Here is a 16,092-nt window from a genome sequence, read left to right on the forward strand (position 1 = left end):
GGGAGGACCTTTGAGAAGCCAGAACACATTCAGCATGGACCTGTTACTCTGAGGGGCCTGGAAAATGTGCTTTCTACTTGAAGAGCTGATGAAGGAAGTGGACACTTTTTTTTAATTAAGAGGAGAAGACACAGGGGTCCATGGCACTTCCCTTCAAGTACTGGAGGGAGTGTTAAGTACAAAAGGGATTTCTCTTCTATTGGTTCCCAGCAAATTAATTTATGAAAAATGCTTCGAAGAGTTGGCAATGGGCAAGTTTTGGATTGGTGTAAGGAAGGCTTTCCTAAATATATGAGTTGCGCATAAAGGGATGGCCTGTTTTGAGTGGTTTGTTCCCTACTCTAGGAGATTTTTTTTAGAAAAGAATGGACAAATATTTAATGATCATGTTAAAGTAGAAATTCCTTTTCTTTATGAATTGGTTTAGATGGCTTCTGAAGTCCCTACGATCTCTCGAATTTGCTGGTTCTGTAATGCTAAGATTAAAGACAGAGCAGAAGGCCCCTTCACTGGAATACTAAAAACAAAAACCAGATGGCTTATTGTTGTTTAAGTATTGATTGGACTGACCTGTGAGGTCTCTTCAAACTCCGAGGTTCTGGGATTCACCTCTCACACTCCTTCCCTATCCTCATATCAGCTCTCCCTGTTACCTGATCAAGTCCTTACTTTTCTAACCAGATTGAATCCATGTTACTCATCTTAACCTATCTTATACACCCATCAACTAATCTGTTCTCAGGCTCCAGAACGTTCTTCAATACTTTCCATTTTCTCAGTGTTTGCCCATGTCCTCCTTTCTGCCAGAGATGTTCTGCCCCATTTTTCACGTGAAGAAATTGGGGTTATGAGAGGTTGGTGGACTTGCCATAATCACACAGATTCAAAAGTCTAAGAATGAATATGACCCCAGGCCATTGCTTGGCGGGGATGCTGATAGCAACGGTGGCTCCTGATACCCAAGCTGCGAGAACAAAAGCTTAAATCAGTCCTACGACAAACAGAAGACGTGGGGCAGGACTTTAATAGCATACTGTTACATTGCAGCCATTTTATTACAGTGGAGATCTCAGAGAAGGGCTTCAGTCCAGGTATATGCAGTGCATTCAGAATAAAGTGTCTACAAACAACACAGGGCACACATAGATTGCCCACATCAATGTCTCTGTTTTCAAAGAACTTATACTTGCCTCAAAAATGTGGTGTGCTGGTTAACTTCTACTGGAGAAAAAATTAATAATATTCCTCTCGTCTTGTTGTATTTATGCTAATATTCTATCCATAATTCCTAGGCCCTGGTGTTCTCCAGAAATGGGCAGATACAGACAAAGACAACTCTAAAGAGGGTTTATTCTTTTACTAATGCAGCTCCTACTCCATAAGGCCTTTGGATATGCCCACATGGAGCTTCACATCTTTGAACCTCTTATGTATAGATCTCCTCTCAGATTTGCTATGAGCCTCCCACAAACAGTGCAGAAACTCCTTCTGTTAAATAATGAGTAGGGGTTCACTTGTCTCACCATGCTATCAAACAGCCTAGGAACAACATGGCAACAATACATTTTCAAGACAAAAGAATGGTGAAGAAAGACTGAAATCATCCCCCCCCTCCATTCCTGGAGATCCTCATTGCTATTCTTTCCAGAGTGATTAGGGTAATGAACTACATCTGAAGGCACAGCAATGTATCATGGAAGATTTGAATAATACGTTCCTGCATCCAGAAGGAGGTTTGGAAATTTCACTGAAAGCAGCTCAGAATCAGAGCGACAGATTCCTAGAGCTGGGGGGCAAGTCATATAACACAGCCAATACCTAAACAAGAGCTCCCACTGCATTATGTCCACCAATTGGTTTAATCCATCCAGTCTAGGGGTGGGGAACCTGTGGCCTTGAGGCCACATGTGGCCCTCTAGGCTCTCAAGTGTGTCCCTTTGACAGAATCCAAACGTCATAGAACAAATTCCCTTGATATAAGGATTTGTTCTGTAAAGCTTGGACTCAGTCAAAAGGCTGCATCCAAGGACCTAGAAGGCCACAGGTTCCCCACCCCTGATCCAGCCTTTGCTTAAGGCCCACTAGGAGAGAAATCTCACTACCTGCCAAGACAACTCAGGGCACATTGGGTTACCTTTCATTGTTGGGATTTTCCCCTAATATTGGACTAAAATTTTCTCCATTGAAAATTGTATACATTGCTCCCAGTGCTTCCCTCTTGGGTAGGTGAACAGGGAAAGAAAAACACATCTCTTTTATAAGAGATAGTTCTTCAAATGACAAGCACTAGGCCAGGTGCTTTGGTTACAGATGCAATTTTGGCCAAAAGCAGATCACTTGACTTTATGAGAAATCATATGTATACCCACATATTGACACAAAATGTGTGCCAGGTAAATACAAGTTAAAGTTGAAAGGAGGCTACTAGCACCTCAGGGGATCAGGAAGACCTAAATTCAAATCCCACCTTAGTTACTTACTAGCTGGTTGATAGTGGTCAAATCACTACAAGTTACTTTACTGCTAAATGCATTTATTAAGCACTAACTATATGTCAGGAACTGTGCTAAGCACTTTACAATTATCTCATTTGATCCTCACAATTACCCTGAGAGGGAGGTGCTATTATTCCCATTTCACAGCTTAGGAAATTCATGCAGACAGTGGTAAAGTGACTTATCCATGGTCACTCAACTAGTAAATGTCTGAAGCTAGATTTGAATTTGAGTCTTCCTGACACCAGGCTCAGCTCTCCATCCTCTGAGCCATGTATCTATTTCTACCTTGGCCTACCCAGTGAATGTTGTCCAGTCTCTTCATGAAGGTAATCTCACCACAGTCCCTGCAGCTCTCTCAATAAGGAATTCTTAACCTTTTGTGTGTGTAAGGAACCCTTTTGGAATCCTATTAAAAACTAAGTTTGCATGCTTGGAGTAATGGTTTAAAATTGTTGAAGGAAATTATTTTGAAGGCTAGTGATTTTTTTTTATTTTTTTTTTTTCATTCATTGTTGCAAACTTCCTGAAATCTATCAATGGATGCCTAGGGGATCTTTGAGCCCCAAATCCAGTCCCTACACTAACCCACTATAAGATATAACATTACAGAACAGGTGGCTGTGCATTGAGTTTTCTCAACAAACTATCCTTACACAAAGGAAATCACACATTTGGTTAAAAAACATTCCTAATAGTTTACCCGTCAGATCTATGGAGAAAGGAAGAATTTATGACAAAACAAGAGACAGAAAACATTAGGAAATGCAAAATGAATAATTTTGATTACAATAAATTAAAAAAAGTTTTTGCACAAATAAAATCAACACAACCAATATTGGAAGGAAAACAGAAAAATGGGAAAATTTTTACAGCAAGTGTTTCTGATAAAGGCTTCATTTTCTCAAGTATAGAGAGAACTGAATCAAATTTATAAGAATACAAGTCATTCCCCATTGATAAATGGTAAAAAAGATATGAACAGGTAGACTTCAGATGAAGAAATTAAATCTATCTGTAGTCATATAAGGAAATAATGCTCTAAATCATTATTGATTAGAGAAATGCAAATTAAAAGAACTCTGAGATACCACATCATACCTATCACACTAGCTAATATGACAAAAAAAGAAAATGATAAATATTAGAGATGTGAGAAAATTGGAACACTAATGCATTGTTGGTGTAATAGTGAACTGATCTGACCATTCTGGAGAGCAATTTGGAACTATGTTCAAAGAACTATAAAATTTTGCATACCCTTTGACCTAGCAATACCACTATTAAGTCTGTATCCCAAAGGGATCATAAAAAAGGGTAAAGGACCTACATGTACAAAAATATTTATAGCAGCTCTTTTTGTGGTGGCAAAGAATTAGAAATTGAGGGAATAACCATTATTTGGGGAATGGCTAAACAAGATGTGGTATATGAATGTAATGGAATACTACTGTGCTATATGAAATGATGAGGAGGACTTCAGAAAAATCTGGGAAGATTTACATGCTGTTGCTGAATGAAGTGAGCAAAACCAGGAGAACATTGTACATAGTAACAGTAACACCGGGCAGTGATCAACTATGATTGACTTAGCTCTTCTCAGCATTTTGTCATTATCCAAGACAATTCCAAAAGACTCAAGATGGGAAAATGCTATCTATATCCAGAGGAAGAACGTTGGAATCTGAATGCAGATAGAAGCATATTATTTTCACTTTATTTGTGGCTTTCCCCTTTGTTCTGTTTCTTCTTTCACAATGTGACCGATATGGAAATGTGTTTACATGATTGCACATGTATAAACTATATCATATTGCTTGCCATCTTGGGGAGGGGGAACGGAAGGAAGGAAGGGAGAAAAAATTGGAACTCAAATCTGATAAAGATGAATGTTGAAAACTATTTTTACATGTAATTAGAAAAAAATAAAATGTTATTTACCAAAAAAAATGCATTTAAATATTTAAAAAAAGAAATTCCTAGGCCTAGAACAGAAGCTCGTTATAAATGATTGCTGAATAAGTTGAGATGAACTGAATTGAATCAAACAATTGTGAGTTGCTGTTTCTAGCCATAATGTTAATCATTTAAAGTTTTCCCCCTTGTTTCCCTTGTGATACAAAGCTAAAACCTTGTAAAGCTGAAGACAATAATGATCACGCCCACATTTTCTAAACTCAACTCTCCTCCAATGTTGCAGAAAAGTAGGGAGACTGATATCTAGAATAGATGTCTCCTTTGTCATGCATTAGCAAAAGCACGAGTTTTACTTAATACCCAGATGGACAAATAATTTGTTATTCTGGTTCACATTCCTGATTTGTATCTCTGTTCAACTGTGTGTGCTATATAGGAGAGAAGGTTGGTAGGAAGGTAAATGTTCTTCAGATTCATACTTGGAACTAAAAGAAAATAGTGGAACATTATATATATATATATATTTTTTTTTCCATGAATCGGTTGGAAAACAAAAGGCAACTCATTAGATGACTTCTCTTACTCTGTCTAGTCAGTATTGGAACCTGAAATGAAGTACAGATACTACAACTCTTACACCTTCAATCTTCCCATTGTAATTTTTCAAAGTCCATAACTTCCATCATTCCAAAATACATTCAATTGGCAAAAAAGATTGGGGGTTTTAGTCATTCTTTTGGAGTTTCACCATTCTGTGTCACCAACTTTTTTTAACTATGCCTCAAAAATATAATGTCCAAAGAACAATTTAAAATGATCAGGACGGGGGGTGGAGCCAAGATGGCGGAGTAAAAGAAGTGGCTTGCTTGAGCTCTCCCCCAAAGTCCTCCAAATACCTATTGAAAATGGCTCTAAACAAATTCTGAAGCAGCAGAGCCCACAAAAAGGCAGAGTGAAACAAACTCCCAGCCCAAGATAACATGATTGGTTGATCAGAAAGATATATCACACTGGGCTGGGAGAGGTGGGCAGTTTGGTGTGGGCGCGCAGGCCACAAGCAGGTCTCATGGGACTGAATCACGAACAGCTGTGTCAGTTTTCAGATTTCTCAATCCATGAATGCCAAAGACAACTTAGAAGGTCAGTGAGAAAAATCTGTTTCTGCGGTGAGAGAGAGAAGCACAGTGGGGTTCCAGCCCAAGTCCCCAAGCTCAGCCCGAGGCGGGGGCTGCCTCCTGAGTTTCTGGCCCATAGGCTGAGGGAGAATCAAGTGGCTGATCAGAGGGGGATTGCAGGGATCTCTCTGCTGGTGCAGGATTCTCTTGCTTCGCCCCTACTTGGATCTGGATCACAGTTCTGGGTGGCAGTCCTGGGGCAAGGAGGAGCACTGGCATGATGGAGCTTGTAGTGGCTGTGGAGAGGAAACCCTCCTCATAGTTCCAAGACAGAAAAGAGTGCTCATAGACCAGAGCTCAGGCCAGGAAAGGAGTAAAAGCCTCGCCCTTGATCATAACACCTTGGAAAATTTACAGGTCCCTAAAAGTATCTCTGAAAACAGCTGCACAAAACCCCTGAAGTTTGGGACAGTACATTCTCCACACTGGAAACAGAACCCTACCTCAACAAAGAGTTTATAATTCAAGTAATTGGCTGGTATCATGAGCAAGCAGTGCAAAAAGAGTCAGACTGTATTATCTTACTTTGATGATAAAGAAGATCAAAACATGCAACCAGAAGAAGACAAAGAAGCCAAAGCTCCTACATCCAAACCCTCCAAGAAAAATATAAATTGTTCCCAGGCCATGGAACAGCTCAAAAAGGATTTTGAGGAGCAAGTAAGAGAAGTAGAAGAAAAACTGAGAGTGATGCTAAAGGGGACCCCCCCCCCAAATACTGAAGAAAATAACACCTTAAAAAAATAGCCTAATCCAAATGGCAAAAGAGATCCAAAAAGCCAATGAGGAGAAGAATGCCCTAAAAAGCAAAATTGGCCAAATGGAAAAGGAAGTCCAAAAGCTTACCGAAGAAAATACTTCCTTAAAAATTAGAATGGAGCAATTGGAAGCTAGTGACAACTTTAGAAATCAAGGCACTGTAACACTAATCCAAAAGAATGAAAAAAATAGAAGAGAATGTGAAACATCTCATTGGAAAAACAATTGACCTGGAAAATAGATCTAGGAGAGAGAACTTAAAAATTATTGGACTATCTGAAAGCCATGAGCAAAAAAAAAAAAAAAAAAAAAAGAGCCTAGACAGCATCTTCCAAGAAATTATCAAGGAAAACTGCCCTGATATTTTAGAACCAGAGGGCAAAATAGAAATTGAAAGAATCCACCGATCTTCTCCTGAAAGAGATCCCCAAAGGAAAACTCCTGGGAATATTATAGCCAAATTCCAGAATTCCCAGGTCAAGGAGAAAATATTGCAGGCAGCCAGAAAGAAACACTTCAAGTATTGTGGAAACACAATGAGGATAACACAAGATTTAGCAGCTTCTACATTAAGGGACCGGAGGGCATGGAGTATCATATTCCAGAGGGCAAAGGAGATAGGACTACAACCAAGAATCACCTACCCAGCAAAACTGAGTATAATCCTTCAGGGTAAAAAAAAAATGGTCATTCAATGAAATAGGGGACTTTCAAGCATTCCTGAGGAAAAGAACACAGCTGAATAGAAAAATTGACTTTCAAATCCAAGACTCAAGTGAAACATGGAAGCGGTAAACAGGAAAGAGAAATCATAAAAGACTTATTAAGGTTGAACTGTTTACATCCCTGCAGGGAAAGATGATACTTGTAACTCATGAGTCCTTTGTCAGTATTAGGGTAGTGAGAGGGAAAAAATATATATGAATGGATAGATAGATAGATAGATAGATAGATAGATAGATAGATAGATAGATAGATAGGTAGGTAGATAGAGGGCACAGGGTGAGTTGAAGATGAAGGGGTGATATCTGGAAAATAAAATTAATGGGTGAGAGAGGATTATACTGGGAGAAGGAGAAAGGGAGAAGTAGAATGGGGTAAGTTATCTCACTTGAAACAGACAAGAAAAGGCTTTTACAGTGGAGGGGAAATGGGGGAAGGTGAGAGGGAATGAGTGAATCTTATTCTCATAGAATTTGGCTTAAGGAGGGAAAAACATACACAACAGGGTATGGAAATCTATCTTACCCTATGGGAAAATAAGCGGGGGAAAGGACAAGATAGCAGAGGGTTGATAGAGGGGAGGGCAAATTGGGGGAGGGAATAATCCAAAGGAAACACTTCTGAGGAGGGACAGGGTCAAAAGAGAGAATAGAATAAATGAGGGGCAGGATAGGATTAAGGGACATACACTTAGTTTTTCACAACATGACTACTATGGAAGTGTTTTGCATGACTACACATCTATAACCTGTACTGAGATGCTTGCCTTTTCAATGAGGGTGAGTGGGGAGGGAGGAAGGGAGAAAATTTATGACCCAAAGTTTTAAAAACACATGTTAACAATAAAAATAAAAAAAAATAATCAGGACAACTATGGAAATATGTTTTTCATGATTTCACGTATATAATTGGTATGTTTCTTGGGATGGGGGAGCAACTGGAGGTAGAAAGATATTTCAAAACTCAAAATTTAAAAAAAACGTAATGTTAAAATAAATAAATAATGAATTATATAAATATATATATATATATATTTATAATAAAAGAAACCAATCCAAGAAACATAACAAGGTAAAATTATTTATTTGCAATTTTTTATTCAATAAGTTATTGGTATTGTTTAATGTTATTAGGGATAGCTTGAAATTGGACAAAAATCAACATTGAAATATGGCAGAGTATACTCTCAGGGAATGATAAATTCATTCATAAATATCTGAATGTCTCTCTTAAGAAAATAGTTATTCCATGGTGGGATGGAAATCTGAACTGTCAGTGATGAAGGGTTGGGTTGGGATGTTAGTATTCTGCACACAAAAATTTAAATATGTGAACCTATCTAGTTGATTGAAAAGCATCTTCATGGTTTGCTTGCAACATAATGTAAGCACTACAGAACCATGGCATTATGGAATAACATCCTTTCAAATTTCCATGGGATTATAGATTAAATGCTACAAGGGAATTTGTAGGCCATATAATTCAAATTTCTCCACTTATCAATAAAGAAACTGTCCTGTGAGAGTCCTCAAATTCACAACCCAATATATCAGTGACAGGTCTTGAATGAAAGACTTCCCGACTCCAAAATTCACTCTCTATTTGCTACGTAATACTATCCATGGTAACAGTGTCACAGCCTTAAAAGGGTCTATCTAAATCTACTTAGATCGTTCATTGGTCACTGAGTTTTTTTATGAAATAAATTTTTTCCTCTTTTTACTGTGTTACTATCATGTGAATTTGGCAAAAAATTGATTCATAGGAAAACAAAATCAATGAAAGCTCATGTTAGACTAAACTGGATCATAATCATAGTCATTATACATCATCTTAACAAAATGGATCCTCTTGGTACATGGCTTACTGACTTATGGAGAATGAGAGGAAAAATACTTGGTTGGTATATAGCTACAACTCTTTGTTTTGTTTTGTTTTATTCTACACAAATATAAGAGATATTTAATACAGATATTATAAGCCCCATTTTGTAAAAGAGAAAACTGTGACTAAAAAGATTATATGGCTTTACCTAGTCAGTAACCAAAAGAGCCAGGATTCAAACCCAGACCTCCTGATTTGAAATAAAGAATTTCTTCCACTACACCTATCTCCCTATTGGGCATGCCACCAGTAGCCAATGGGTTTGGGAAAAATCATGCCATATTTAAAGAATGGAAAGATAAATAATATAGAATATTCCTTTTCATTCATCTAACTTGAAAGTGCGTCATAGATATTAGAGATGATGATGATGACAATAATGTGATAATGATGATGACTTTAGAATATGGAAAGGATGTTAACATAATATCAAATTTGAGCCTCAGAACAAGACCAAGAGATAAATATCTTATTGAGTTTTGAAGCCATGTTCAAATATGTGATTACATCAGTGTGGGAAATCCCAGTATAGAAATTCTCTCTAATTATTCAACCTAGCAACTCTTCCATAACTTAGAAACTTATAAATTTAGATAACTTTATAAACTTATAAATTTACAAACCTGGAGTTTAGAGCACTGAGAAATTGTGTGACTTGTCTATATCACTCAGGTATAATATATCAAAGGCAGAAATTGAACTTAGATCTTCCTGATTTCAAGGCAGATCGTCTCCCCACGACACCTGACTCAAGGTAGGTAATAGAGTTATTACATTCCCCATTGTGTAAATAAGGGAGGTTCAAAATGAAGATATTGTATAGATAGATATTGTAAGAGGTAGAATTAAAGCTCAGGGCTTCCTGACTCCAAATACAGCTCTCAATATATTACTCTACCTTGCCTTTCAAGAAAGAATATAAGGAAAATTAAACAGTGATATACTTTATTATACTCAAGAACTATGCTAATAGAACCTTGGAGTACTTTGCTATGAAAGCTGACCTGTACACTATGAAAGTGAATGCCCTAAGATCTTTGAGTTCTTAATGTCCTATTGATCTCGTATTCATCTGGTACAAGTGATTTTTCCCAGTATAATATGAGCTTCTTGAGGACAGATATGATTCCATTTTATTGTCTTTTTTTTAATCCCAAAAGCCTACACCAGTGATCTTCATGCTATGGTGTGACAGAAGATTGGTCCAGGAGATCCCAGTCTTGGAAGCATGTGCAAGGAATCCACATAGATATATGGATATTTAGTGAGCCTACCTCTGGGCGTGTGTAATGGAAGGCCTTCCTTTATCTCAGAGGGTGTTCAGACATTCTATGATTGTCTTTGTCTTTATTTTGTTGTAAAGAGAAGCTGACGTTGATTTTGTGTTAAGATGCTGAAGTGGAACTGAGTATGCCTACAAAATGCACTGATTGGCCAAATGCATGGCTCTCTTTCCTCTTGGCTGTGTTGTCTGAGGAGAGTGAACTGCTGTGAAGTTCAGGGTAGGAGAAGATCCCTGATCATTCTCTCACCCATAACCACGAGTAAGCACATGGTTTCCAGGGCCAACCTGTTATCTGGGTTGGGGCCAGTTCCTATGCTTCCTATTCCACTTAACACTGGGTCTTGTGAGAATGTGAAAAGTAAGAGGCACAGAGTTCCACAGATGGGAGTCCATGATGGTTTGCTTGCTACCACCCCCAGTGAGGCCTGACCTTGAACTGAATTGCTAAACTGTCTTAGACTTACAGTCCCTAAAAATTATGTAGGCCTTGACCTATTAAATACCCTAGAAAACCCTGCCCTGCAACTAAGACAGTGTTTCTATTTTTTTTTTTTTAGACTCGGAATGACCTAGAAATGATGCATACTATCAGTAATATAATCTCAGATTTAGAAGGAGTCTCTGTGTCCATCTAATCTGACCAATGCCTGAATAAGAATCCCCTTTAAAACAAAAATGGCAAGTGGTGATTGCACCCTTGCTGGAAGAACTTCAGGGTAGGGACTCATTACCTCCTCTGGGAATCCATTCCACTTTTGAACAATTTCAATTACTAGAAAGATTTTCTTTTGTCTTTATAGCAAACCTGATTGGTCTTTGTTTTGTCCTCTGAGTTGAAGCAGGTAAGTTTCTCTTTCTCTCTCTTCCATAAGACAGCTCCTTAAATTGGAGAATAGATTTAGAGTGAAAAGGGACCATAAAGTTAATCCAGCCCACCACGTTAATTTTACACATGAAGATACTTGGGCCTGGACATGTGAAGTTACTTGTTCAATGTACAAAAATAGTAAGAAGGGATTCTATATTAGATGTCAAATCCCCCACAAGAGCATTCAGGATGGTATTGAAAACCCTGGCACATCAATCCCGGGTCAAACTAAACTAGCTCCAGATGCACCAAGGCTCTGACAGTAGCCAGATGGTAAAATAGATGGCTACTCATCTCAATTCAGCCTGCCCTCTGTCAGGCACCCTTATCATCACCATTCATATTATACTGTTGCTCTAGTAACCATAGGAGAAGAACTGTTGTTATCTTGCTGTCTAAAAACTGGCATTTGGAAAACTCACAGTCATTCAGACATGTTGCATCAACCTAGTACGTAGACATGTGTCTGGTACAAATGTGTGGGTGCTATGAACACTTCTGCAACAACCCCAACTATATACTTGAGCAATAGCAAACCTGTTGAACTTTGTAATGCTAACATTCCCCTCCAACAAGTTTTACTCAGTCTCTAGCCATGCCTGGGCATTTTGACCCAAGCATTATATTAGCAGAGATGATTATTTCATAGAGCAAGCAGCACCATGATGTATCTGAAATCCAGAAGGCTAAGATGTCAATCATATGTTTTTATTCCTATTCATTGATAAGAATATGCTTAAATATTTTACTAGAATCTCATATACTTGAAATCTTTCTACTCTAACTAGTGATGCACATAACCAAAGAAGATACCACATCCCATTGAAAAAGCCAGACTGTGGGCTGCATATTTCAAAAGGCCATATATATGGATCCCCTTAAGCAACCCCAAGACCAAGTGGCTTAGTAGACCTGAAACAATTTCAGTAACGTCTCCTTATTGTGTTTTCTATTTAAACATTAATTTACACTCATCTCTAATAGTCTTTGTCTGTGAACAACCAGGAAGGTCACAACAATGATCCTAGAGAGAAGAATAGTAATCACACTCAGTGATCTATTAGACTCTACTCATTGCAAAGCTAAAAGTTTGTCCCTGGCTGCAAGAAGAAAAAAAAAAAAACAAGAAAAAAAAAAAAACAAAATAAACCAAAACCAAAAACAAACCAACAAAGACAAGTCACATTTCCTTGTGGAGCTGCATAGGCTCAGCCTCTTGCCCATAAGCTGCCAGGACCAAAATCAGGACCCAAGTCAGGATTCTTTGAGCTCATTACTTTGTTGAGGTAAACACATTTGTGGAGCTCATTACAGGGAACATAGAGGAGATCATTAAAATCTTTCCCCCAAAAAGTATCCATTTATAGACGGCTCCATCTGTACTGATGGCCACTCAGCTATGTGTTTTTCCATCAACATGTGTAAATGTAGTGGGATTTAAATTGCTTCTCTACAATGCGACCACAATTTGGTTCTAGTTCCCTGATTGTATATTATATTCTTTCAGAATATTTTTGTTGGGTCCCCTGAGTGGTAATTGGCATTCATCCCTCACATGTTGTTTCATCATGTGCTTTTCTCCCTGGGTTCTGAATTTGGCTGCGAAAAGCATAGGACTCTGAGTCCCCAGTATTCATATTTAGGGAGATCTATTCTGGCTAAAGAGGAAAAGAAGGAGCAGGAACTTGGAAAGAGAATAAAATCCATTTCACAGGGAGAAAATGGCTGTCTATTTCGTAACTCTCCATGGTAATTCTTTTTTCTCAAGTAAGGTTTTGAATTTTTGAGACTTTTCTTTCTGCAATCCAAAGTACTTCATGCCACATGTGGAGGAGTGCAGGGAAGAGGCTGCAGATTTGTACGCTGGTCTCCCTGAATCCAGGCCTGGCCCTGTATCCGCTGTGCCTCCTAACTGCTCTCATAGTCACGTAGAGAGTATTTGACCCAGCCAGGATTTGACGCTAGTTCCTCTGACTCCAAACCCAGAACTTCCCACTAATGCAAAGACCTGCCTTCCATACATGCTAGGTGTGTGATCGGGGCAACTCACCCATTGGAGGCAGTGAGGAGGCTTGATGAATATAGAATTGCAACCCCAACCAAGAAGACCTGATTTGGAATCCTGCCTCAGACACTTACTAGCTATGGGACTCTTGGACAATCAAGTTGAACTCTCTTCAGTTTCCTCCTCTGAAAAACTAAGATGATAAGAACACCTACCTTCCAGGGTTGTTATGAAAATTTTAAATGAGTGCGTACATACACACATACACAGACATGATTTTATTTATGTAGAGAATTCCTATCTTGGGAGTTCCCACAAGGGAAGTCCAAGCTGTCTTTCCAGTCATGACTTCTACCATTTGTATGGTACCAGAAGGTTTGCAAAGCATTCTAATAAACATTCACATCAGGCAAGTCTTCACATGGTGGTCAGAAGAAGTAACACAAGGACATTCTCAAAGTCTCTTTTTAACAATTTTGGAATTGTTTGTGGGACATGGGAGACAATGACACAGGACCACCCAGCATGGCATGCCCTCGTCGGGGAATGTGCTGAGCTCTGTGAACGAAGCTCAAGTGAAGTAGCTCAAAAGAAAGGCAAGATGAGCAAGCTTAGAAAATCCTCCCCAAAAGTTCACATGGACTACTTGTGCTCTGTGGTAGAGCATTCGGAGCTCATCTTGGTCTAATCGGCCTCAGTCCGACACACTGTAATGACTCCAGCATTGTGATGTCATTTTGGCCCTCTTCAAGAGCGAGGGACAGCAACGACCCAACTGTAAGGTTTTCAAAACACTCTAATAAACATGCACATATACACATTATACATATTTACACAATATAATGTAGAGTACACTCTAATACATACATATATATATATATACACACACAAATACTATGTGTTTGTATATGTGCGCTTTTCAAACATTGATACACTGCTTATAAATGGTAGATGTCATGATCGGATAGGGGACTTGATCACCAGCACCCTCTGTGGGAACTCCCACAATGGGAAGTCCCTACACAGAGGAGAGGTTCATAGGTTTTGATTCTGTCCCCACCCCTCAGAAGCCTATAACGCATAGAGGGTTTTCTGGAATTGAAAGCACGCTCCTCTCATCAGCCCTGGGAAATAAGGAGGAGAAATAGTCCAGCTTTTGTCATTTTTTTTCTCTCTGTGTCATCCTGGGCAAGTCACTTCTGTCTGCCTCCATTTTCTCGACTGTAAAATGAGCGTAATGACCTCACCTTCTTTCCCAAGTTGTTGTGAAGAAGAAATGGAGTGACCCATGTAAAGCGGCTCTTTCACCTAGAGACAAATGGAATCCAATTTTTAAATCAGTCATGTTTTAGGAATAACAACAACTGTAATAATAATAACAAATAGACTGTCTGTAGCACATTAGTGTTTGCAATGATCCTATGATAAGTACTACAGATACTATTAGGGTTATTTTACAGAGTAGATTTCAAATCTCATAAGTGTTAGGGACAGGAAATGCCCCCGGTACTCAAAATCTAGCTGTGTATCTTCTGGTGGGCCAAGAAGCAACAAGAATTCATTAGCATTCGCTCCATGCCAAGAACTGGGCTAAGTAATGGAGATTTAAAAGGTGGGGGGAGGGAAAAGGACAGAAGAAAAAAGAAATACAAAAGCATTGCCCCTGCCCTCAAGGGGCTAACATCCCAATACGAATAGTTATGTACATACTAGGTAAATCCAGTTTTAAGTGGAAGATCTTCTTAGAGGGAAGCTGCTACCACTCTATAGGTAGATAGTAGATAGATAGATAGATAGATCAATAGATCGATAGACAGATAAAGGTAGTCCACCCACCTACAACAGCTAGCGGGTCTAATTTTGCCCCATGTATCCTTTTTCCTGAATCCTTTGATGATACTTAGTAAGTGTATTAATTAACACTATTGTAGTCTAAAAAAAATGTCAGTCCTGAGCAAGGACTAGAACCTGAGACCCCTGAATGATAATTCAGTAACTCGGCTCTCTAGGTCACTTCCACAGGCTCAGCTTAATTCATGTAAACTTATCCCCATAAATTGCTGCTTCTATGTTCACCCCCAGTTAGGTTACTCCATCATCCCATGTGGCACCATTTCTATAACTGCATGCATGTATGTATACATATATACATGCATATATATATATATAGGAATAAACACATACACATATGGATGTGATTATGCATCTCTATTTATAAATGTAACAGGCTCTTTCTAGTTGCTTGCTAGACTGACTCATACATATGTATATGTACTCAAATAAGGCCAAATCAAGTCTTAGATAGATGTGTGTATGTGTCTCTGTGTGCATTATATGTGTGTATACATACGTGTACATAGACACACCTACAGAAATATGGCAGTTGAAAGATATTTGCCTCATTTCATTCATCTCGGGCATTCTTAGTGCGGGAACTCCTCCTACTAATAGAGATAAACAATTTATCTGTACAGTCTTAAAGAGGGGGCAACTACATGGCAGCTAGGTGTTGTGGGGGATAGAGCACCAAGCCTAGATTCAAGATGACCTGAGTTCAAATTCAGCCTCAGTAACTTGCTAACTGTATGAACCTGGGCAAGTCACTTAACCCTGTTTATCTCAGTTTCCTCATCTGTAAAATGAGTTGGAGAAGGAAAGGACAAATCACTCCAGTATCTTTGCCAGGAAAACCCCAAATAGGGTCACAAAGAGTCAGACATGACTAAAACAACTGAACAACACCGACAGTCTTAAAGAGTGACCTGTAGCAACTAGAGTTAAAGTCGCTTGACTAATATGTGTTAGAAACAAGACTTGAATCCAGGCTTTTTTGACTCCAAAGGCGATATTCTATTCACTAGATCCCTCTGTCTGTCCTCAAATAAAATACAGTAGCTATGAATCTATCAGCTAGCTTTTGTATGGGCTTGTAAAACACAGTTACATTCACTATAGCATCTGATCCTCACAATGACTCTGGG

This window comes from Vombatus ursinus, unplaced genomic scaffold, assembly GCF_900497805.2.
Source record: "Vombatus ursinus unplaced genomic scaffold, bare-nosed wombat genome assembly UNPS02014804.1, whole genome shotgun sequence".
Taxonomy (NCBI): Eukaryota; Metazoa; Chordata; class Mammalia; order Diprotodontia; family Vombatidae; genus Vombatus; species Vombatus ursinus.